Source organism: Phyllobates terribilis, unplaced genomic scaffold, assembly GCF_046119375.1.
Source record: "Phyllobates terribilis strain yellow unplaced genomic scaffold, ASM4611937v1 Scaffold_236__1_contigs__length_3049075, whole genome shotgun sequence".
Taxonomy (NCBI): domain Eukaryota; kingdom Metazoa; phylum Chordata; class Amphibia; order Anura; family Dendrobatidae; genus Phyllobates; species Phyllobates terribilis.
The window spans coordinates 2,218,036-2,240,597 of record NW_027362996.1 but is presented as its reverse complement, the minus strand read 5'-3'; the positions used below and the strand labels follow the sequence as shown (position 1 = coordinate 2,240,597).

Sequence of the window (22,562 nt, the reverse complement as noted above, 5' to 3'; positions counted from 1 at the left end):
CAGCACCTTCACCCCCTGCTGTTCCCACCCGCCTCAACACCGTTGGAAGGGAGGAGAACCAATTAAGGCGGGGGGTGGGGTGGAACGAGCAGCTGTCTACCCTTAGCAGGAGGGCTCCTGATTACATACCTCTCCTGCTGCTGCTGCTGCTGGCTGTCCAGCAGCAGACTGAAGGTGGCTGCTGCTGTGCACAGGTATATAAAGGCTCAGAGCCTATTATGACACGCGCAGCCAGCGTTCCATTGCCACATTCCATCTACTGCAGGCAGGATACCTGGCTGGCTGAATGTCGCTGAGAAGCTCACAGAGACCGCCATAAGCAACAGTTTAACAGAATGCCACAGACTAATCAACCAAACTTTTTGGGTTGGGTTCTCTTTTATAGTCTGCAGGCATTAAATGAAAGAAGTCAGTGTTCCAGCAGAAGGAGACAACGTTTCAGAAAAGGCATTGTAGCAAACCAAAAAAGAAATTTTAAGCGCAGCAGAGTAACCAGCGCACATACCTGTTAGCTCAGGTGAGTTTAAAAGGCTGCTGTTGATAACAAGGGCATTTGCTAAATAGATGGTGTGTGTGCAACAATATACTGAAAGGTCAATTATATTGTGCAGCTTATCTCACCACCTGTAGTTATTTAGGTGAAAGCTCCAAAATGCTTGCCTAATATGTCTGTTTATCCAAAAGGAAGTAAAAAGGGAGAGCTAGAAAGATAGCATTGCATCACATTACATGGCAATGCAATGCACAGTTGCTGAAGTTGAACCAAAATGAGCTTGTAATCTGGCTTCTGCAACTTTGAACATGAAAAATCCAATGAGGAGAAGAAAAGCAAAGCCAAAGAGTCCATCCCCAAATCCGACAAACAAGCAAAATGAACAAAAAACATTGAATTCAATTCTTTCTGATTTTAGAAACTGCATTAAAGAAGGGGTGCACCAGTCCTGGAGATACTGCAATACCAGGTCAATGCGTGGAGTGGACAGAGCAAGCTCTTTTTCCATCTCCCTGTTCTAAAAATCCATTTAATATATGGTCCCCAGATAGGGGACGTATCAGATATTAAACTGATAAGAACAGATACTACACTTGATCTTAGCCAAAAGGCCGAGAAGCGATAACCAGAATTGGTTTCAAACTACGGAGCCACCCAAGGATCCTGAAAAGTCCATTTGTGGAGATGAGCTCCTGGACTCCCGTTAAGAAGACATGTTGTCAACCTCTAGATCCCTTACATGCCTGCACTTTTCGGCTTGCTGCTGCTGCAATCCACGCGTTTTAGATCTGCATAACTCCACCTCTTTAAACACAGCACCTTCACCCCCTGCTGTTCCCACCCGCCTCAACACCCTTGGAAGGGAGGAGAACCAATTAAGGCGGGGGGTGGGGTGGAACGAGCAGCTGTCTACCCTTAGCAGGAGGGCTCCTGATTACATACCTCTCCTGCTGCTGCTGCTGCTGGCTGTCCAGCAGCAGACTGAAGGTGGCTGCTGCTGTGCACAGGTATATAAAGGCTCAGAGCCTATTATGACACGCGCAGCCAGCGTTCCATTGCCACATTCCATCTACTGCAGGCAGGATACCTGGCTGGCTGAATGTCGCTGAGAAGCTCACAGAGACCGCCATAAGCAACAGTTTAACAGAATGCCACAGACTAATCAACCAAACTTTTTGGGTTGGGTTCTCTTTTATAGTCTGCAGGCATTAAATGAAAGAAGTCAGTGTTCCAGCAGAAGGAGACAACGTTTCAGAAAAGGCATTGTAGCAAACCAAAAAAGAAATTTTAAGCGCAGCAGAGTAACCAGCGCACATACCTGTTAGCTCAGGTGAGTTTAAAAGGCTGCTGTTGATAACAAGGGCATTTGCTAAATAGATGGTGTGTGTGCAACAATATACTGAAAGGTCAATTATATTGTGCAGCTTATCTCACCACCTGTAGTTATTTAGGTGAAAGCTCCAAAATGCTTGCCTAATATGTCTGTTTATCCAAAAGGAAGTAAAAAGGGAGAGCTAGAAAGATAGCATTGCATCACATTACATGGCAATGCAATGCACAGTTGCTGAAGTTGAACCAAAATGAGCTTGTAATCTGGCTTCTGCAACTTTGAACATGAAAAATCCAATGAGGAGAAGAAAAGCAAAGCCAAAGAGTCCATCCCCAAATCCGACAAACAAGCAAAATGAACAAAAAACATTGAATTCAATTCTTTCTGATTTTAGAAACTGCATTAAAGAAGGGGTGCACCGGTCCTGGAGATACTGCAATACCAGGTCAATGCGTGGAGTGGACAGAGCAAGCTCTTTTTCCATCTCCCTGTTCTAAAAATCCATTTAATATATGGTCCCCAGATAGGGGACGTATCAGATATTAAACTGATAAGAACAGATACTACACTTGATCTTAGCCAAAAGGCCGAGAAGCGATAACCAGAATTGGTTTCAAACTACGGAGCCACCCAAGGATCCTGAAAAGTCCATTTGTGGACATGAGCTCCTGGACTCCCGTTAAGAAGACATGTTGTCAACCTCTAGATCCCTTACATGCCTGCACTTTTCGGCTTGCTGCTGCTGCAATCCACGCGTTTTAGATCTGCATAACTCCACCTCTTTAAACACAGCACCTTCACCCCCTGCTGTTCCCACCCGCCTCAACACCGTTGGAAGGGAGGAGAACCAATTAAGGCGGGGGGTGGGGTGGAACGAGCAGCTGTCTACCCTTAGCAGGAGGGCTCCTGATTACATACCGCTCCTGCTGCTGCTGCTGCTGGCTGTCCAGCAGCAGACTGAAGGTGGCTGCTGCTGTGCACAGGTATATAAAGGCTCAGAGCCTATTATGACACGCGCAGCCAGCGTTCCATTGCCACATTCCATCTACTGCAGGCAGGATACCTGGCTGGCTGAATGTCGCTGAGAAGCTCACAGAGACCGCCATAAGCAACAGTTTAACAGAATGCCACAGACTAATCAACCAAACTTTTTGGGTTGGGTTCTCTTTTATAGTCTGCAGGCATTAAATGAAAGAAGTCAGTGTTCCAGCAGAAGGAGACAACGTTTCAGAAAAGGCATTGTAGCAAACCAAAAAAGAAATTTTAAGCGCAGCAGAGTAACCAGCGCACATACCTGTTAGCTCAGGTGAGTTTAAAAGGCTGCTGTTGATAACAAGGGCATTTGCTAAATAGATGGTGTGTGTGCAAAAATATACTGAAAGGTCAATTATATTGTGCAGCTTATCTCACCACCTGTAGTTATTTAGGTGAAAGCTCCAAAATGCTTGCCTAATATGTCTGTTTATCCAAAAGGAAGTAAAAAGGGAGAGCTAGAAAGATAGCATTGCATCACATTACATGGCAATGCAATGCACAGTTGCTGAAGTTGAACCAAAATGAGCTTGTAATCTGGCTTCTGCAACTTTGAACATGAAAAATCCAATGAGGAGAAGAAAAGCAAAGCCAAAGAGTCCATCCCCAAATCCGACAAACAAGCAAAATGAACAAAAAACATTGAATTCAATTCTTTCTGATTTTAGAAACTGCATTAAAGAAGGGGTGCACCGGTCCTGGAGATACTGCAATACCAGGTCAATGCGTGGAGTGGACAGAGCAAGCTCTTTTTCCATCTCCCTGTTCTAAAAATCCATTTAATATATGGTCCCCAGATAGGGGACGTATCAGATATTAAACTGATAAGAACAGATACTACACTTGATCTTAGCCAAAAGGCCGAGAAGCGATAACCAGAATTGGTTTCAAACTACGGAGCCACCCAAGGATCCTGAAAAGTCCATTTGTGGAGATGAGCTCCTGGACTCCCGTTAAGAAGACATGTTGTCAACCTCTAGATCCCTTACATGCCTGCACTTTTCGGCTTGCTGCTGCTGCAATCCACGCGTTTTAGATCTGCATAACTCCACCTCTTTAAACACAGCACCTTCACCCCCTGCTGTTCCCACCCGCCTCAACACCGTTGGAAGGGAGGAGAACCAATTAAGGCGGGGGGTGGGGTGGAACGAGCAGCTGTCTACCCTTAGCAGGAGGGCTCCTGATTACATACCTCTCCTGCTGCTGCTGCTGCTGGCTGTCCAGCAGCAGACTGAAGGTGGCTGCTGCTGTGCACAGGTATATAAAGGCTCAGAGCCTATTATGACACGCGCAGCCAGCGTTCCATTGCCACATTCCATCTACTGCAGGCAGGATACCTGGCTGGCTGAATGTCGCTGAGAAGCTCACAGAGACCGCCATAAGCAACAGTTTAACAGAATGCCACAGACTAATCAACCAAACTTTTTGGGTTGGGTTCTCTTTTATAGTCTGCAGGCATTAAATGAAAGAAGTCAGTGTTCCAGCAGAAGGAGACAACGTTTCAGAAAAGGCATTGTAGCAAACCAAAAAAGAAATTTTAAGCGCAGCAGAGTAACCAGCGCACATACCTGTTAGCTCAGGTGAGTTTAAAAGGCTGCTGTTGATAACAAGGGCATTTGCTAAATAGATGGTGTGTGTGCAACAATATACTGAAAGGTCAATTATATTGTGCAGCTTATCTCACCACCTGTAGTTATTTAGGTGAAAGCTCCAAAATGCTTGCCTAATATGTCTGTTTATCCAAAAGGAAGTAAAAAGGGAGAGCTAGAAAGATAGCATTGCATCACATTACATGGCAATGCAATGCACAGTTGCTGAAGTTGAACCAAAATGAGCTTGTAATCTGGCTTCTGCAACTTTGAACATGAAAAATCCAATGAGGAGAAGAAAAGCAAAGCCAAAGAGTCCATCCCCAAATCCGACAAACAAGCAAAATGAACAAAAAACATTGAATTCAATTCTTTCTGATTTTAGAAACTGCATTAAAGAAGGGGTGCACCGGTCCTGGAGATACTGCAATACCAGGTCAATGCGTGGAGTGGACAGAGCAAGCTCTTTTTCCATCTCCCTGTTCTAAAAATCCATTTAATATATGGTCCCCAGATAGGGGACGTATCAGATATTAAACTGATAAGAACAGATTTTTTTTTTTTTTTTTTTCATAACACTCAGATTACAAGTACCATCTCGATTCCATACTTCTGAAAACGGTGATGGACCAAATCCATCATCGTGTCATTTTAAAACAAAAAAACATTATTTAATGCATATACAAAAAAAACAAAACAACAACCAGTATTTCCTCTCAGACACATAATATATAGAGGAAGGAAACAAAACACATTACTGCATTCCTCCCTTCAACGCATAATATGTTAGATACTCCAACAGTCCTTTCTCTTGCAAGAAAGATTCAAAGTTTGTATTCACATAATCTATCCATGTCCTTCCCACCTTATAGGTTTCAAAAAACCTCTCTTTATTTGCCTTCACACTTGCGATTACCTTTGGAAAAAAAGCTTCAAAACACACACCACTTCCCTTCATTTCCGCAATTCCTTTTTTAACTTTGTCCATTTCTTTATCAGCTTCCTCCTCTTCTGTTTGCCTCTGAACCTCTACCGTCTTCTTTTTTTCTTTCTTTTCCGCCTTTGCACTTTCCATCTTCTCCTTATTACTCTTTCTCTTTGGGCATTCCTTAAACCTATGCCCAATTTCCATACACAGGTTACACTTATTCCTTTCTACTGGACATGATTTAGAAACATGTCCTTCCGCTTTACACTTCCAACACTTTTCTGCAGTACAGTCTTCACGTTTATGACCATATACCTCACAAATTGAACAAAAGGAATCCATCCCATTAAAGAATAAATTCCCACTTACTTTACCAAGCTTAAACCTTTGAGGCGGGTAGGAAAAACTCCTATCCTTGTTCATGTTAAATTCCACAAAAAATTTCCACTTTCCCGTCCATACTCCGAATTCATTCATTACTTTACCTTTTGATACTACAGACTTGGCAAAACCACTCAAAAACGTGACAATGTCCTCTTCTGGAACCAGTGGTGAAAACATTTTCACTGTCACCATCTTTTCACTACTAAATACGTGATGTTGAAACCGAATTCCAACAAACTTCTCATGTCTCAATTCATCAAAAGAATCCATATAGTTCTCCAAAATCTTCCTAGACTCAAAAAACACGTCATAGACACCCTTTTGGGGATAATCCATAACTGCCACGATGTCTTCTTTATTCACCTTTGCGACACCCAAGATGATCTCCTTCATAATAAACCGAAAGTCCTTAACCTTCTGACAGTCTCTCCGGACAAAAATCCGGAAAGCGGTCTCCACACGTGCATGTTCTGGAACCTCCAACTTCGGCCACAACTCCGCCTCTGTTGCCATGATTCTCCAACAGAATGAGCGTAATCTCCACTCCAACACACAGAAGGAGCGAGTATGATCACTTCCCGTTGTCTGGGGACTAAGCCTACACGCCTATAGCAGCAAGGGGGTGAAGTCCCCACAATTAGGTAAGGACGATCCCCCAAGGCCGACGAGCCAGGTACCCTAGACACCTCCAACCAAAACCAAGGCAGCAATCGCTAAATCACTGCACTTGATCTTAGCCAAAAGGCCGAGAAGCGATAACCAGAATTGGTTTCAAACTACGGAGCCACCCAAGGATCCTGAAAAGTCCATTTCTGGAGATGAGCTCCTGGACTCCCGTTAAGAAGACATGTTGTCAACCTCTAGATCCCTTACATGCCTGCACTTTTCGGCTTGCTGCTGCTGCAATCCACGCGTTTTAGATCTGCATAACTCCACCTCTTTAAACACAGCACCTTCACCCCCTGCTGTTCCCACCCGCCTCAACACCGTTGGAAGGGAGGAGAACCAATTAAGGCGGGGGGTGGGGTGGAACGAGCAGCTGTCTACCCTTAGCAGGAGGGCTCCTGATTACATACCTCTCCTGCTGCTGCTGCTGCTGGCTGTCCAGCAGCAGACTGAAGGTGGCTGCTGCTGTGCACAGGTATATAAAGGCTCAGAGCCTATTATGACACGCGCAGCCAGCGTTCCATTGCCACATTCCATCTACTGCAGGCAGGATACCTGGCTGGCTGAATGTCACTGAGAAGCTCACAGAGACCGCCATAAGCAACAGTTTAACAGAATGCCACAGACTAATCAACCAAACTTTTTGGGTTGGGTTCTCTTTTATAGTCTGCAGGCATTAAATGAAAGAAGTCAGTGTTCCAGCAGAAGGAGACAACGTTTCAGAAAAGGCATTGTAGCAAACCAAAAAAGAAATTTTAAGCGCAGCAGAGTAACCAGTGCACATACCTGTTAGCTCAGGTGAGTTTAAAAGGCTGCTGTTGATAACAAGGGCATTTGCTAAATAGATGGTGTGTGTGCAACAATATACTGAAAGGTCAATTATATTGTGCAGCTTATCTCACCACCTGTAGTTATTTAGGTGAAAGCTCCAATATGCTTGCCTAATATGTCTGTTTATCCAAAAGGAAGTAAAAAGGGAGAGCTAGAAAGATAGCATTGCATCACATTACATGGCAATGCAATGCACAGTTGCTGAAGTTGAACCAAAATGAGCTTGTAATCTGGCTTCTGCAACTTTGAACATGAAAAATCCAATGAGGAGAAGAAAAGCAAAGCCAAAGAGTCCATCCCCAAATCCGACAAACAAGCAAAATGAACAAAAAACATTGAATTCAATTCTTTCTGATTTTAGAAACTGCATTAAAGAAGGGGTGCACCGGTCCTGGAGATACTGCAATACCAGGTCAATGCGTGGAGTGGACAGAGCAAGCTCTTTTTCCATCTCCCTGTTCTAAAAATCCATTTAATATATGGTCCCCAGATAGGGGACGTATCAGATATTAAACTGATAAGAACAGATACTACACTTGATCTTAGCCAAAAGGCTGAGAAGCGATAACCAGAATTGGTTTCAAACTACGGAGCCACCCAAGGATCCTGAAAAGTCCATTTGTGGAGATGAGCTCCTGGACTCCCGTTAAGAAGACATGTTGTCAACCTCTAGATCCCTTACATGCCTGCACTTTTCGGCTTGCTGCTGCTGCAATCCACGCGTTTTAGATCTGCATAACTCCACCTCTTTAAACACAGCACCTTCACCCCCTGCTGTTCCCACCCGCCTCAACACCGTTGGAAGGGAGGAGAACCAATTAAGGCGGGGGGTGGGGTGGAACGAGCAGCTGTCTACCCTTAGCAGGAGGGCTCCTGATTACATACCTCTCCTGCTGCTGCTGCTGCTGGCTGTCCAGCAGCAGACTGAAGGTGGCTGCTGCTGTGCACGGGTATATAAAGGCTCAGAGCCTATTATGACACGCGCAGCCAGCGTTCCATTGCCACATTCCATCTACTGCAGGCAGGATACCTGGCTGGCTGAATGTCGCTGAGAAGCTCACAGAGACCGCCATAAGCAACAGTTTAACAGAATGCCACAGACTAATCAACCAAACTTTTTGGGTTGGGTTCTCTTTTATAGTCTGCAGGCATTAAATGAAAGAAGTCAGTGTTCCAGCAGAAGGAGACAACGTTTCAGAAAAGGCATTGTAGCAAACCAAAAAAGAAATTTTAAGCGCAGCAGAGTAACCAGCGCACATACCTGTTAGCTCAGGTGAGTTTAAAAGGCTGCTGTTGATAACAAGGGCATTTGCTAAATAGATGGTGTGTGTGCAACAATATACTGAAAGGTCAATTATATTGTGCAGCTTATCTCACCACCTGTAGTTATTTAGGTGAAAGCTCCAAAATGCTTGCCTAATATGTCTGTTTATCCAAAAGGAAGTAAAAAGGGAGAGCTAGAAAGATAGCATTGCATCACATTACATGGCAATGCAATGCACAGTTGCTGAAGTTGAACCAAAATGAGCTTGTAATCTGGCTTCTGCAACTTTGAACATGAAAAATCCAATGAGGAGAAGAAAAGCAAAGCCAAAGAGTCCATCCCAAAATCCGACAAACAAGCAAAATGAACAAAAAACATTGAATTCAATTCTTTCTGATTTTAGAAACTGCATTAAAGAAGGGGTGCACCGGTCCTGGAGATACTGCAATACCAGGTCAATGCGTGGAGTGGACAGAGCAAGCTCTTTTTCCATCTCCCTGTTCTAAAAATCCATTTAATATATGGTCCCCAGATAGGGGACGTATCAGATATTAAACTGATAAGAACAGATACTACACTTGATCTTAGCCAAAAGGCCGAGAAGCGATAACCAGAATTGGTTTCAAACTACGGAGCCACCCAAGGATCCTGAAAAGTCCATTTGTGGAGATGAGCTCCTGGACTCCCGTTAAGAAGACATGTTGTCAACCTCTAGATCCCTTACATGCCTGCACTTTTCGGCTTGCTGCTGCTGCAATCCACGCGTTTTAGATCTGCATAACTCCACCTCTTTAAACACAGCACCTTCACCCCCTGCTGTTCCCACCCGCCTCAACACCGTTGGAAGGGAGGAGAACCAATTAAGGCGGGGGGTGGGGTGGAACGAGCAGCTGTCTACCCTTAGCAGGAGGGCTCCTGATTACATACCTCTCCTGCTGCTGCTGCTGCTGGCTGTCCAGCAGCAGACTGAAGGTGGCTGCTGCTGTGCACAGGTATATAAAGGCTCAGAGCCTATTATGACACGCGCAGCCAGCGTTCCATTGCCACATTCCATCTACTGCAGGCAGGATACCTGGCTGGCTGAATGTCGCTGAGAAGCTCACAGAGACCGCCATAAGCAACAGTTTAACAGAATGCCACAGACTAATCAACCAAACTTTTTGGGTTGGGTTCTCTTTTATAGTCTGCAGGCATTAAATGAAAGAAGTCAGTGTTCCAGCAGAAGGAGACAACGTTTCAGAAAAGGCATTGTAGCAAACCAAAAAAGAAATTTTAAGCGCAGCAGAGTAACCAGCGCACATACCTGTTAGCTCAGGTGAGTTTAAAAGGCTGCTGTTGATAACAAGGGCATTTGCTAAATAGATGGTGTGTGTGCAACAATATACTGAAAGGTCAATTATATTGTGCAGCTTATCTCACCACCTGTAGTTATTTAGGTGAAAGCTCCAAAATGCTTGCCTAATATGTCTGTTTATCCAAAAGGAAGTAAAAAGGGAGAGCTAGAAAGATAGCATTGCATCACATTACATGGCAATGCAATGCACAGTTGCTGAAGTTGAACCAAAATGAGCTTGTAATCTGGCTTCTGCAACTTTGAACATGAAAAATCCAATGAGGAGAAGAAAAGCAAAGCCAAAGAGTCCATCCCCAAATCCGACAAACAAGCAAAATGAACAAAAAACATTGAATTCAATTCTTTCTGATTTTAGAAACTGCATTAAAGAAGGGGTGCACCGGTCCTGGAGATACTGCAATACCAGGTCAATGCGTGGAGTGGACAGAGCAAGCTCTTTTTCCATCTCCCTGTTCTAAAAATCCATTTAATATATGGTCCCCAGATAGGGGACGTATCAGATATTAAACTGATAAGAACAGATACTACACTTGATCTTAGCCAAAAGGCTGAGAAGCGATAACCAGAATTGGTTTCAAACTACGGAGCCACCCAAGGATCCTGAAAAGTCCATTTGTGGAGATGAGCTCCTGGACTCCCGTTAAGAAGACATGTTGTCAACCTCTAGATCCCTTACATGCCTGCACTTTTCGGCTTGCTGCTGCTGCAATCCACGCGGTTTAGATCTGCATAACTCCACCTCTTTAAACACAGCACCTTCACCCCCTGCTGTTCCCACCCGCCTCAACACCGTTGGAAGGGAGGAGAACCAATTAAGGCGGGGGGTGGGGTGGAACGAGCAGCTGTCTACCCTTAGCAGGAGGGCTCCTGATTACATACCTCTCCTGCTGCTGCTGCTGGCTGTCCAGCAGCAGACTGAAGGTGGCTGCTGCTGTGCACGGGTATATAAAGGCTCAGAGCCTATTATGACACGCGCAGCCAGCGTTCCATTGCCACATTCCATCTACTGCAGGCAGGATACCTGGCTGGCTGAATGTCGCTGAGAAGCTCACAGAGACCGCCATAAGCAACAGTTTAACAGAATGCCACAGACTAATCAACCAAACTTTTTGGGTTGGGTTCTCTTTTATAGTCTGCAGGCATTAAATGAAAGAAGTCAGTGTTCCAGCAGAAGGAGACAACGTTTCAGAAAAGGCATTGTAGCAAACCAAAAAAGAAATTTTAAGCGCAGCAGAGTAACCAGCGCACATACCTGTTAGCTCAGGTGAGTTTAAAAGGCTGCTGTTGATAACAAGGGCATTTGCTAAATAGATGGTGTGTGTGCAACAATATACTGAAAGGTCAATTATATTGTGCAGCTTATCTCACCACCTGTAGTTATTTAGGTGAAAGCTCCAAAATGCTTGCCTAATATGTCTGTTTATCCAAAAGGAAGTAAAAAGGGAGAGCTAGAAAGATAGCATTGCATCACATTACATGGCAATGCAATGCACAGTTGCTGAAGTTGAACCAAAATGAGCTTGTAATCTGGCTTCTGCAACTTTGAACATGAAAAATCCAATGAGGAGAAGAAAAGCAAAGCCAAAGAGTCCATCCCCAAATCCGACAAACAAGCAAAATGAACAAAAAACATTGAATTCAATTCTTTCTGATTTTAGAAACTGCATTAAAGAAGGGGTGCACCGGTCCTGGAGATACTGCAATACCAGGTCAATGCGTGGAGTGGACAGAGCAAGCTCTTTTTCCATCTCCCTGTTCTAAAAATCCATTTAATATATGGTCCCCAGATAGGGGACGTATCAGATATTAAACTGATAAGAACAGATACTACACTTGATCTTAGCCAAAAGGCCGAGAAGCGATAACCAGAATTGGTTTCAAACTACGGAGCCACCCAAGGATCCTGAAAAGTCCATTTGTGGAGATGAGCTCCTGGACTCCCGTTAAGAAGACATGTTGTCAACCTCTAGATCCCTTACATGCCTGCACTTTTCGGCTTGCTGCTGCTGCAATCCACGCGTTTTAGATCTGCATAACTCCACCTCTTTAAACACAGCACCTTCACCCCCTGCTGTTCCCACCCGCCTCAACACCGTTGGAAGGGAGGAGAACCAATTAAGGCGGGGGGTGGGGTGGAACGAGCAGCTGTCTACCCTTAGCAGGAGGGCTCCTGATTACATACCTCTCCTGCTGCTGCTGCTGCTGGCTGTCCAGCAGCAGACTGAAGGTGGCTGCTGCTGTGCACAGGTATATAAAGGCTCAGAGCCTATTATGACACGCGCAGCCAGCGTTCCATTGCCACATTCCATCTACTGCAGGCAGGATACCTGGCTGGCTGAATGTCGCTGAGAAGCTCACAGAGACCGCCATAAGCAACAGTTTAACAGAATGCCACAGACTAATCAACCAAACTTTTTGGGTTGGGTTCTCTTTTATAGTCTGCAGGCATTAAATGAAAGAAGTCAGTGTTCCAGCAGAAGGAGACAACGTTTCAGAAAAGGCATTGTAGCAAACCAAAAAAGAAATTTTAAGCGCAGCAGAGTAACCAGCGCACATACCTGTTAGCTCAGGTGAGTTTAAAAGGCTGCTGTTGATAACAAGGGCATTTGCTAAATAGATGGTGTGTGTGCAACAATATACTGAAAGGTCAATTATATTGTGCAGCTTATCTCACCACCTGTAGTTATTTAGGTGAAAGCTCCAAAATGCTTGCCTAATATGTCTGTTTATCCAAAAGGAAGTAAAAAGGGAGAGCTAGAAAGATAGCATTGCATCAAATTACATGGCAATGCAATGCACAGTTGCTGAAGTTGAACCAAAATGAGCTTGTAATCTGGCTTCTGCAACTTTGAACATGAAAAATCCAATGAGGAGAAGAAAAGCAAAGCCAAAGAGTCCATCCCCAAATCCGACAAACAAGCAAAATGAACAAAAAACATTGAATTCAATTCTTTCTGATTTTAGAAACTGCATTAAAGAAGGGGTGCACCAGTCCTGGAGATACTGCAATACCAGGTCAATGCGTGGAGTGGACAGAGCAAGCTCTTTTTCCATCTCCCTGTTCTAAAAATCCATTTAATATATGGTCCCCAGATAGGGGACGTATCAGATATTAAACTGATAAGAACAGATTTTTTGATTGAAGCTGCATCCAAGGCACTGAAAAATGTGACCGAAGTCACACCAAAACAGCGCACGAGGCGAGGATTCATGTGGACCCTTCCCGGAGGAGAGGGTCCCCAATAAACCATCCCCATCCCTCCGAGCCATAAGGCCACAGCGAGGGTCGGGGATCTCCGATGCTCTCTCTTGCCGAAGCCAGAGAAGAGCCGTTTTCGTGCTCCCAGCGTCCAGCTAGGCTGCCACCCTAGTGGAGCTGGAGCCTGTGTTGGTTTCTCAGCCCAAAGCTGACCGGACCTTCGACCGGGTTTATAAAAATTCCCCTTCCTAGCCCGGAGGCCAGGAATAGGGGGTGTTGCTCAGAAAGTATGATTGGCAAAGGTGCGGCGTGCTACGAAGCCCAAGTCTTTCTGGGGTTCCCAGTCCCAGTAAGCTTGGACTCCCACCAGGGCGCCTACTCCTGGGGCACATTGCTCCAAAGCCCTCACACTTACCCAGCCTAGTGACTTCGATCCTGGAGGGCCATGTTTTCCATCAGATGACTCTATGAGCCACCTGGCGTACTAACAAGTGCACCAAACCAGTGTGTAATGTGCATCAATTTACTAGAGCAGCCCAAGGACAAAACCGCCTTTTCAAAAGATACTACACTTGATCTTAGCCAAAAGGCCGAGAAGCGATAACCAGAATTGGTTTCAAACTACGGAGCCACCCAAGGATCCTGAAAAGTCCATTTGTGGAGATGAGCTCCTGGACTCCCGTTAAGAAGACATGTTGTCAACCTCTAGATCCCTTACATGCCTGCACTTTTCGGCTTGCTGCTGCTGCAATCCACGCGTTTTAGATCTGCATAACTCCACCTCTTTAAACACAGCACCTTCACCCCCTGCTGTTCCCACCCGCCTCAACACCGTTGGAAGGGAGGAGAACCAATTAAGGCGGGGGGTGGGGTGGAACGAGCAGCTGTCTACCCTTAGCAGGAGGGCTCCTGATTACATACCTCTCCTGCTGCTGCTGCTGCTGGCTGTCCAGCAGCAGACTGAAGGTGGCTGCTGCTGTGCACAGGTATATAAAGGCTCAGAGCCTATTATGACACGCGCAGCCAGCGTTCCATTGCCACATTCCATCTACTGCAGGCAGGATACCTGGCTGGCTGAATGTCGCTGAGAAGCTCACAGAGACCGCCATAAGCAACAGTTTAACAGAATGCCACAGACTAATCAACCAAACTTTTTGGGTTGGGTTCTCTTTTATAGTCTGCAGGCATTAAATGAAAGAAGTCAGTGTTCCAGCAGAAGGAGACAACGTTTCAGAAAAGGCATTGTAGCAAACCAAAAAAGAAATTTTAAGCGCAGCAGAGTAACCAGCGCACATACCTGTTAGCTCAGGTGAGTTTAAAAGGCTGCTGTTGATAACAAGGGCATTTGCTAAATAGATGGTGTGTGTGCAACAATATACTGAAAGGTCAATTATATTGTGCAGCTTATCTCACCACCTGTAGTTATTTAGGTGAAAGCTCCAAAATGCTTGCCTAATATGTCTGTTTATCCAAAAGGAAGTAAAAAGGGAGAGCTAGAAAGATAGCATTGCATCACATTACATGGCAATGCAATGCACAGTTGCTGAAGTTGAACCAAAATGAGCTTGTAATCTGGCTTCTGCAACTTTGAACATGAAAAATCCAATGAGGAGAAGAAAAGCAAAGCCAAAGAGTCCATCCCCAAATCCGACAAACAAGCAAAATGAACAAAAAACATTGAATTCAATTCTTTCTGATTTTAGAAACTGCATTAAAGAAGGGGTGCACCGGTCCTGGAGATACTGCAATACCAGGTCAATGCGTGGAGTGGACAGAGCAAGCTCTTTTTCCATCTCCCTGTTCTAAAAATCCATTTAATATATGGTCCCCAGATAGGGGACGTATCAGATATTAAACTGATAAGAACAGATACTACACTTGATCTTAGCCAAAAGGCCGAGAAGCGATAACCAGAATTGGTTTCAAACTACGGAGCCACCCAAGGATCCTGAAAAGTCCATTTGTGGAGATGAGCTCCTGGACTCCCGTTAAGAAGACATGTTGTCAACCTCTAGATCCCTTACATGCCTGCACTTTTCGGCTTGCTGCTGCTGCAATCCACGCGTTTTAGATCTGCATAACTCCACCTCTTTAAACACAGCACCTTCACCCCCTGCTGTTCCCACCCGCCTCAACACCGTTGGAAGGGAGGAGAACCAATTAAGGCGGGGGGTGGGGTGGAACGAGCAGCTGTCTACCCTTAGCAGGAGGGCTCCTGATTACATACCTCTCCTGCTGCTGCTGCTGCTGGCTGTCCAGCAGCAGACTGAAGGTGGCTGCTGCTGTGCACAGGTATATAAAGGCTCAGAGCCTATTATGACACGCGCAGCCAGCGTTCCATTGCCACATTCCATCTACTGCAGGCAGGATACCTGGCTGGCTGAATGTCGCTGAGAAGCTCACAGAGACCGCCATAAGCAACAGTTTAACAGAATGCCACAGACTAATCAACCAAACTTTTTGGGTTGGGTTCTCTTTTATAGTCTGCAGGCATTAAATGAAAGAAGTCAGTGTTCCAGCAGAAGGAGACAACGTTTCAGAAAAGGCATTGTAGCAAACCAAAAAAGAAATTTTAACCCCTTAATAACATCTGACGTACTAATACGCGTCTGTGCCCTGGGACTTAAGAGCCAGACCCGTATTAGTACGTCATGGCGATCGCGCGCGCACACAGGCTGTGCGGGCGCGATCGCCGCCGGGTGTCAGCTGATTGTCACAGCTGACACCCGGTACTATGTGCAGGGAGCGGTCACGCACCGCTCCCAGCACATTAACCCCCGCGATGCTGCGATCGAAGTCGATCGAAGTCGATCGCGGCATTGCGGGGGCAAGGGGAGGTGATCGCCGATACTCACCTCCTCTTCCGGCTTCCAGCGCAGTCTGCAAAGGCTTCCCGGGTGTTGCCATGACGACCCGATGTCGTCATGACAACATCCGGGTCACCAGAGAGCAGGAAGATTGCTTGGACATGCGCAGTGCATCTCCAAGCAATCTTCACACTGTGCACTTCTGACAGCCTTCATGGCATAGGGATGGTGCTCCATTCCTGTGCCATGCAGGCGATCAGAAAAAAAAAAGTGAAAGTCCCAGAGTGGGACAAAGTAATAAAGTGTATAAACTGTGTGAAAGTGGAAAAAAAAAAAAAAAAAAAATGTGCAAAAATATTATAAAAAAATAAAAAAAATAATACACCAAAAATAAAAATATAATGTACCCATCAATAAATATTATTATAAAAAAAATAAAAAAAAAACAATAAAAGTACACATATTTGGTATCGCCGCGTCCGGAACAACCTGACCTATAAAACTGTCCCACTAGTTAACCCCTTCAGTGAACACGGTAAAAAAAAAAAAAAAAAAACCAAGCAAAAAACAATGCTTTATCACCATACCGCCAAACAAAAAGTGGAATAACACGCGATCAAAAAGACGCATATAAATAAAAATGATACCGCTGAAAACGTCATCTCGTCCCGCAAAAAACAAGCCGCCATATAGCTCCATCAGCCGAAAAATAAAAAAGTTATAGCTCTCAGAATAAAGCGATACTAAAAAATATTTTTTTCTATAAAATAGCTTTTATTGTGTATAAGCGCCAAAACATAGAAAAATTATACAAATGTGGTACCGCTGTAAACGTACTGACCCGAAGAGTAAAGCTGCCTCATCAATTTTACCACACGCGGAACAGAATAAAAAAAAAAAAAAAAAACAATTCCTGAATTGTTGGTTTTTGTTTATTCTGCCTCCCAAAAATCGGAATAGAAAGCGATCAAAAAATGTCACGTGCCTGAAAATGGCACCAATAACAACGTCAAGTCATCCCGCAAAAAACGAGCCGTCACATGACTGTCTGCCAAAATTTGGAAAAATTATAGCTCTCAAAATATGGCGATGCAAAAACTAGATTTTACAAAAAATGCGTCTTTTAGTGTGTGACAGCTGTCAGTCATAAAAACCCCATATGATTCTGGCATTGCTGTAATCACACCGACCCGAAGAATAAAGTCGTCTAATCACTTATACCGCACAAGGAGCGGCGTCAAAAATAAACTCTTGAGTTAGGATTGGGCTAGGGTTAGGGCTGGGTTTGGGGCTAGGGTTGTGCTGGGGCTAGGGTTGTGCTGGGGCTAGGGTTGTGCTGGGGCTAGGGTTGTGCTGGGGCTAGGGTTGTGCTAGGGTTAGGGCTGGGGTTGGGATTTTTTTCAAAAGTAAGAAAAAAAGATGACGATATGGCGACTAGTGTTGAGAGCAAGTGCTCGCTACTTGAGTTTGCATCGGGTGCTCTGGTATGCATTTAGTATCGTGGGTATTTGAGTGACATGCTCGAGTCTCTGCCCCATATGCTTCGCGGCCAAAAAACTTTACGGGGATTGCCTGCCATGCACGAGCGATCCCCGCATGTTTTTTTTTGGATGTCTAATAACCGTGAAACATGCGGAGCAGGGACTCGAGCATGTCACTCGAGCACACGCTGTACATGGTGCATACCTGAGTACCCGATGCAAACTCAAGTAGCGAGCACTTGCGCTCAAGAATAATGAAAACTTATTCAATATGATGACCTAATGTAAACAAATAATGTGCCGTACCTCTGGGTTCAAAATGTTCACTATACACCTTAATAAAATCTTTGAGGGGTATAGTTTCCAAAATGGGGACACTTGTGGGGGAGCTCCACTGTTTAGGCACATCACGGGCTCTCCAAACGCGACATGGTGTCCGCTAACAAATTGAATGGAAAATCGGCTCAAATTGTTAGCGGACGCCATGTTGCGTTTGGAGAGCCCCTGTGTGTCCAAACATTGGAGCTCCCCCACAAGTGACCCCATTTTGGAAACTAGACCCCCCAAGGCACCTATCTAGATGCATAGTGAGCACTTAGAACCCCCAGGTGCTTCACAAATTGATTCGTAAAAATGAAAAAGTGAAAATAAAACACTTTTTCATTTTTATGAATCAATTTGTGAAGCACCTGGGGTTCCAAGTGCTCACTATGAATCTAGATAGGTGCCTTGGGGGGTCTAGTTTCCAAAATGGGGTCACTTGTGGGGGAGCTCCAATGTTTGGGCACACAGGGACTCTCTAAATGCAACATGGTATCCGCTAACAAATTGAATGGAAAATCGGCTCAAATTGTTAGCGGACACCACATTGCGTTTGGAGAGCCCCTCTGTGCCCAAACTTTGGAGCTCCCCCACAAGTGACCCCATTTTGGAAACTAGACCCCCCAAGGCACCTTTCTAGATGCATAGTGAGCACTTGGAACCCCCAGGTGCTTCACAAATTGATTCGTAAAAATGAAAAAGTGAAAAAAAAAACACTTTTTCATTTTTATGAATCAATTTGTGAAGCACCTGGGGTTCCAAGTGCTCACTATGAATCTAGATAGGTGCCTTGGGGGGTCTAGTTTCCAAAATGGGGTCACTTGTGGGGGAGCTCCAATGTTTGAGCACACAGGGACTCTCCAAATGCAACATGATATCCGCTAACAAATTGTCGGCTCAAATTGTTAGCGGATATCATGTTGCATTTGGAGAGTCCTTGTGTGCCCAAACATTGGAGCTCCTCCACAAGTGACCCCATTTTGGAAACTAGACCCCCCAAGGCACCTATCTAGATGCATAGTGAGCACTTGGAACCCCTAGGTGCTTCACAAATTAATTCGTAAAAATGAAAAAGTGTTTTTTTTTTCACTTTTTCATTATTACGAATCAATTTGTGAAGCACCTGGGGGTTCCAAGTGCTCACTATGCATCTAGAAAGGTGCCTTGGGGGGTCTAGTTTCCAAAATGGGGTCACTTGTGGGGGAGCTCCAAAGTTTGGGCACAGAGAAGCTCTCCAAACGCAATGTGGTGTCCGCTAACAATTTGAGCCGATTTTCCATTCAATTTGTTAGCGGATACCATGTTGCATTTAGAGAGTCCCTGTGTGCCCAAACATTGGAGCTCTCCCACAAGTGACCCCATTTTGGAAACTAGACCCCCCAAGGCACCTATCTAGATGCATAGTGAGCAGTTGGAACCCCCAGGTGCTTCACAAATTGATTCATAAAAATGAAAAAGTGTTTTTTTTTTCACTTTTTCATTGTTACGAATCAATTTGTGAAGCACCTGGGGGTTCCAAGTGCTCACTATGCATCTAGATAGGTGCCTTGGGGGGTCTAGTTTCCAAAATGGGGTCACTTGTGGGGGAGCTCCAATGTTTGGGCACACAGGGACTCTCTAAATGCAACATGGTGTCCTCTAACAAATTTAACGGAAAATCGGCTCAAATTGTTAGCGACACCATGTTGCGTTTGGAGAGCCGCTGTGTGCCCAAACATTGGAGCTCCCCCACAAGTGACCCCATTTTGGAAACTAGACCCCCCAAGGCACCTATCTAGATGCATTGTGAGCACTTGGAACACTCAGGTGCTTCACAAATTGATTCATAAAAATGAAAAAGTGTTTTTTTTTTTCACTTTTTCATTGTTACGAATCAATTTGTGAAGCACCTGGGGGTTCCAAGTGCTCACTATGCATCTAGATAGGTGCCTTGGGGGGTCTAGTTTCCAAAATGGGGTCACTTGTGGGGGAGCTCCAATGTTTGGGCACACAGCAGCTCTCCAAACGCAACATGGTGTCGCTAACAATTTGAGCCAATTTTGCGTTAAATTTGTTAGCGGACACCATGTTGCATTTAGAGAGCCGCTGTGTGCCCAAATATTGGAGCTCCCCCACAAGTGACCCCATTTTGGAAACTAGACCACCCAAGGCACCTATCTAGATGCATAGTGAGCACTTGGAACCCTCAGGTGCTTCACAAATTGATTCATACAAATGAAAAAGTGTTTTTTTTTTCACTTTTTCATTGTTACGAATCAATTTGTGAAGCACCTGGGGGTTCCAAGTGCTCACTATGCATCTAGATAGGTGCCTTGGGGGGTCTAGTTTCCAAAATGGGGTCACTTGTGGGGGAGCTCCAATGTTTGGGCACACAGGGACTCTCTAAATGCAACATGGTGTCCTCTAACAAATTTAACGGAAAATCGGCTCAAATTGTTAGCGAGACCATGTTGCGTTTGGAGAGCCGCTGTGTGCCCAAACATTGGAGCTCCCCCACAAGTGACCCCATTTTGGAAACTAGACCCCCCAAGGCACCTATCTAGATGCATTGTGAGCACTTGGAACACTCAGGTGCTTCACAAATTGATTCATAAAAATGAAAAAGTGTTTTTTTTTTTCACTTTTTCATTGTTACGAATCAATTTGTGAAGCACCTGGGGGTTCCAAGTGCTCACTATGCATCTAGAAAGGTGCCTTGGGGGGTCTAGTTTCCAAAATGGGGTCACTTGTGGGGGAGCTCCAAAGTTTGGGCACACATGGGCTCTCCAAACACAACATGGCGTCCGCTAATTATTCAAGCAAATTTTACAATCAAAAAGTCAAATAGCGCTCCTTCCCTTCCGAGCCCTGCCGTGCGCCCAAACAGTATTTTTTCCCCAAATATTGGGTATCTGCGTGCCCAGGGGAAATTGCACAACAAATTTTGGGGTCCATTTTTTCTTGTTACCCCTGTGAAAATAAAAAAAATTGGGTCTAAATTAACATTTTTGTGAAAAAAGTTAAATGTTAATTTTTTTCTTCCACATTCAAAAAATTCCTGTGAAGCACCTTAAGGGTTAATAAAGTTCTTGAATGTGGTTTTGAGCACCTTGAGGGGTGCAGTTTTTAGAATGGTGTCACTTTTGGGTATTTTCTGTCATAAAGACCTCTCAAAGTGACTTCAAATGTGATGTGGTCCCTAAAAAAATGGTTTTGTAAATTTTGTTGGAAAAATGAGAAATCGCTGGTCAACTTTTAACCCTTATAGCTCCCTAACAAAAAAAAATTTTGGTTCCAAAATTGTGCTGATGTAAAGTAGACATGTGGGAAATGTTATTTATTAACTCTTTTGTGTGACATATCGCTCTGATTTCAGGGCTTAAAAATTCAAATTTTGAAAATTGCAAAATTTTCAAAATTTTCGCCAAATTTCCGTTTTTTTCACAAATAAACGCAAGTGATATCGAAGAAATTTTTCCACAATCATGAAGTACAATATGTCACGAAAAAACAATCTCAGAATCAGGGGGATCCGTTGAAGCGTTCGAGAGTAATTACCTCATAAAGTGACAGTGGTCAGAATTGTAAAAATTGGCCCGGTCATTAACGTGCAAACCACCCGCGGGGCTTAAGGGGTTAAGCGCAGCAGAGTAACCAGCGCACATACCTGTTAGCTCAGGTGAGTTTAAAAGGCTGCTGTTGATAACAAGGGCATTTGCTAAATAGATGGTGTGTGTGCAACAATATACTGAAAGGTCAATTATATTGTGCAGCTTATCTCACCACCTGTAGTTATTTAGGTGAAAGCTCCAAAATGCTTGCCTAATATGTCTGTTTATCCAAAAGGAAGTAAAAAGGGAGAGCTAGAAAGATAGCATTGCATCACATTACATGGCAATGCAATGCACAGTTGCTGAAGTTGAACCAAAATGAGCTTGTAATCTGGCTTCTGCAACTTTGAACATGAAAAATCCAATGAGGAGAAGAAAAGCAAAGCCAAAGAGTCCATCCCCAAATCCGACAAACAAGCAAAATGAACAAAAAACATTGAATTCAATTCTTTCTGATTTTAGAAACTGCATTAAAGAAGGGGTGCACCAGTCCTGGAGATACTGCAATACCAGGTCAATGCGTGGAGTGGACAGAGCAAGCTCTTTTTCCATCTCCCTGTTCTAAAAATCCATTTAATATATGGTCCCCAGATAGGGGACGTATCAGATATTAAACTGATAAGAACAGATTTTTATCGAAAGCCCGAATTCGTGTACAAAACCCGAGTGCGCTTAAAAAAGTGACAAGTGCCACAAAAAAAGTGCACTAGGATGCTGGTCTTCTTGAAACCCTCTCCAAAAGGAGAAGGGTCCCCCAAACCATTCCCCGTCCCTCCGAGCCAAAAGGCCACAGCGAGGAACAGGGACAAAAAGCCACCTCCAGCCGAAGCCAGAGGCGACCCAATCTTACCCCCAGCACCTGCCCGAGTTCTCACCCGAGCAAGGCACTGGGAGCCAAAGACTGTGCTCCCCTCCCAGAAGAGGGGAGCCAACAACGCTCTCCTCCCGAAAGAGGAGAGCCAGGGGGGTTCAGGGGGGAGCGGAACCTGATGGCCACACACTCCTCCCCTAGACCTGCCAAGAGAGGAACCCGTAAGGGAACCGCATCCCGACAAAATCCTAGTAGGACGTGACACACGTGAATAAGTGGACACACAGTGACAAAGAAATTAAATAAATAGTGAAGGTTTCACAGTATAATACTGCCCGGACCTTCGACCGGGAATTGAAAAATTCCCCATCCTAAGGCCAGAAGGCCCGGAATAAGGGTGTGTGCGAAGAAAGAAAATTTGAAGTGCTTGTGCAAATGTGCCATAAACTCAAGTGGGGTTCCCAATCCCAGTGAGTTAAGGC

At 44.7% G+C, this 22,562-nt stretch overlaps 10 non-coding genes and 2 pseudogenes across 10 annotated transcripts; all 12 read right to left on the bottom strand.

The window, feature by feature from the left end:
• Positions 1 to 925: 925 nt before the first annotated feature.
• On the bottom strand, positions 926 to 1,116 carry LOC141216393 (U2 spliceosomal RNA). Its single transcript, XR_012285428.1, has one exon. It is a non-coding gene; the product is annotated as a U2 spliceosomal RNA (small nuclear RNA).
• Positions 1,117 to 2,231: 1,115 nt separating this feature from the next.
• LOC141215846 (U2 spliceosomal RNA) lies at positions 2,232 to 2,422 on the bottom strand. The gene has a single exon (XR_012284899.1). It is a non-coding gene; the product is annotated as a U2 spliceosomal RNA (small nuclear RNA).
• A 1,115-nt stretch (positions 2,423 to 3,537) lies between these two features.
• Positions 3,538 to 3,728, bottom strand: LOC141215845 (U2 spliceosomal RNA). The gene has a single exon (XR_012284898.1). It is a non-coding gene; the product is annotated as a U2 spliceosomal RNA (small nuclear RNA).
• A 1,115-nt stretch (positions 3,729 to 4,843) lies between these two features.
• Positions 4,844 to 5,029, bottom strand: LOC141216846 (U2 spliceosomal RNA). Its single transcript, XR_012285836.1, has one exon. It is a non-coding gene; the product is annotated as a U2 spliceosomal RNA (small nuclear RNA).
• Positions 5,030 to 7,628: 2,599 nt separating this feature from the next.
• Positions 7,629 to 7,819, bottom strand: LOC141216367 (U2 spliceosomal RNA). Its single transcript, XR_012285403.1, has one exon. It is a non-coding gene; the product is annotated as a U2 spliceosomal RNA (small nuclear RNA).
• Positions 7,820 to 8,934: 1,115 nt separating this feature from the next.
• LOC141215844 (U2 spliceosomal RNA) lies at positions 8,935 to 9,125 on the bottom strand. Its single transcript, XR_012284897.1, has one exon. It is a non-coding gene; the product is annotated as a U2 spliceosomal RNA (small nuclear RNA).
• A 1,115-nt stretch (positions 9,126 to 10,240) lies between these two features.
• LOC141216366 (U2 spliceosomal RNA) lies at positions 10,241 to 10,431 on the bottom strand. Its single transcript, XR_012285402.1, has one exon. It is a non-coding gene; the product is annotated as a U2 spliceosomal RNA (small nuclear RNA).
• Positions 10,432 to 11,543: 1,112 nt separating this feature from the next.
• Positions 11,544 to 11,734, bottom strand: LOC141215843 (U2 spliceosomal RNA). Its single transcript, XR_012284896.1, has one exon. It is a non-coding gene; the product is annotated as a U2 spliceosomal RNA (small nuclear RNA).
• A 1,115-nt stretch (positions 11,735 to 12,849) lies between these two features.
• On the bottom strand, positions 12,850 to 13,031 carry LOC141216728 (U2 spliceosomal RNA). Its single transcript, XR_012285747.1, has one exon. It is a non-coding gene; the product is annotated as a U2 spliceosomal RNA (small nuclear RNA).
• A 525-nt stretch (positions 13,032 to 13,556) lies between these two features.
• LOC141216932 (U2 spliceosomal RNA) lies at positions 13,557 to 13,672 on the bottom strand (annotated as a pseudogene).
• Positions 13,673 to 14,787: 1,115 nt separating this feature from the next.
• LOC141215842 (U2 spliceosomal RNA) lies at positions 14,788 to 14,978 on the bottom strand. Its single transcript, XR_012284895.1, has one exon. It is a non-coding gene; the product is annotated as a U2 spliceosomal RNA (small nuclear RNA).
• Positions 14,979 to 21,745: 6,767 nt separating this feature from the next.
• LOC141216764 (U2 spliceosomal RNA) lies at positions 21,746 to 21,922 on the bottom strand (annotated as a pseudogene).
• Positions 21,923 to 22,562: the final 640 nt, after the last annotated feature.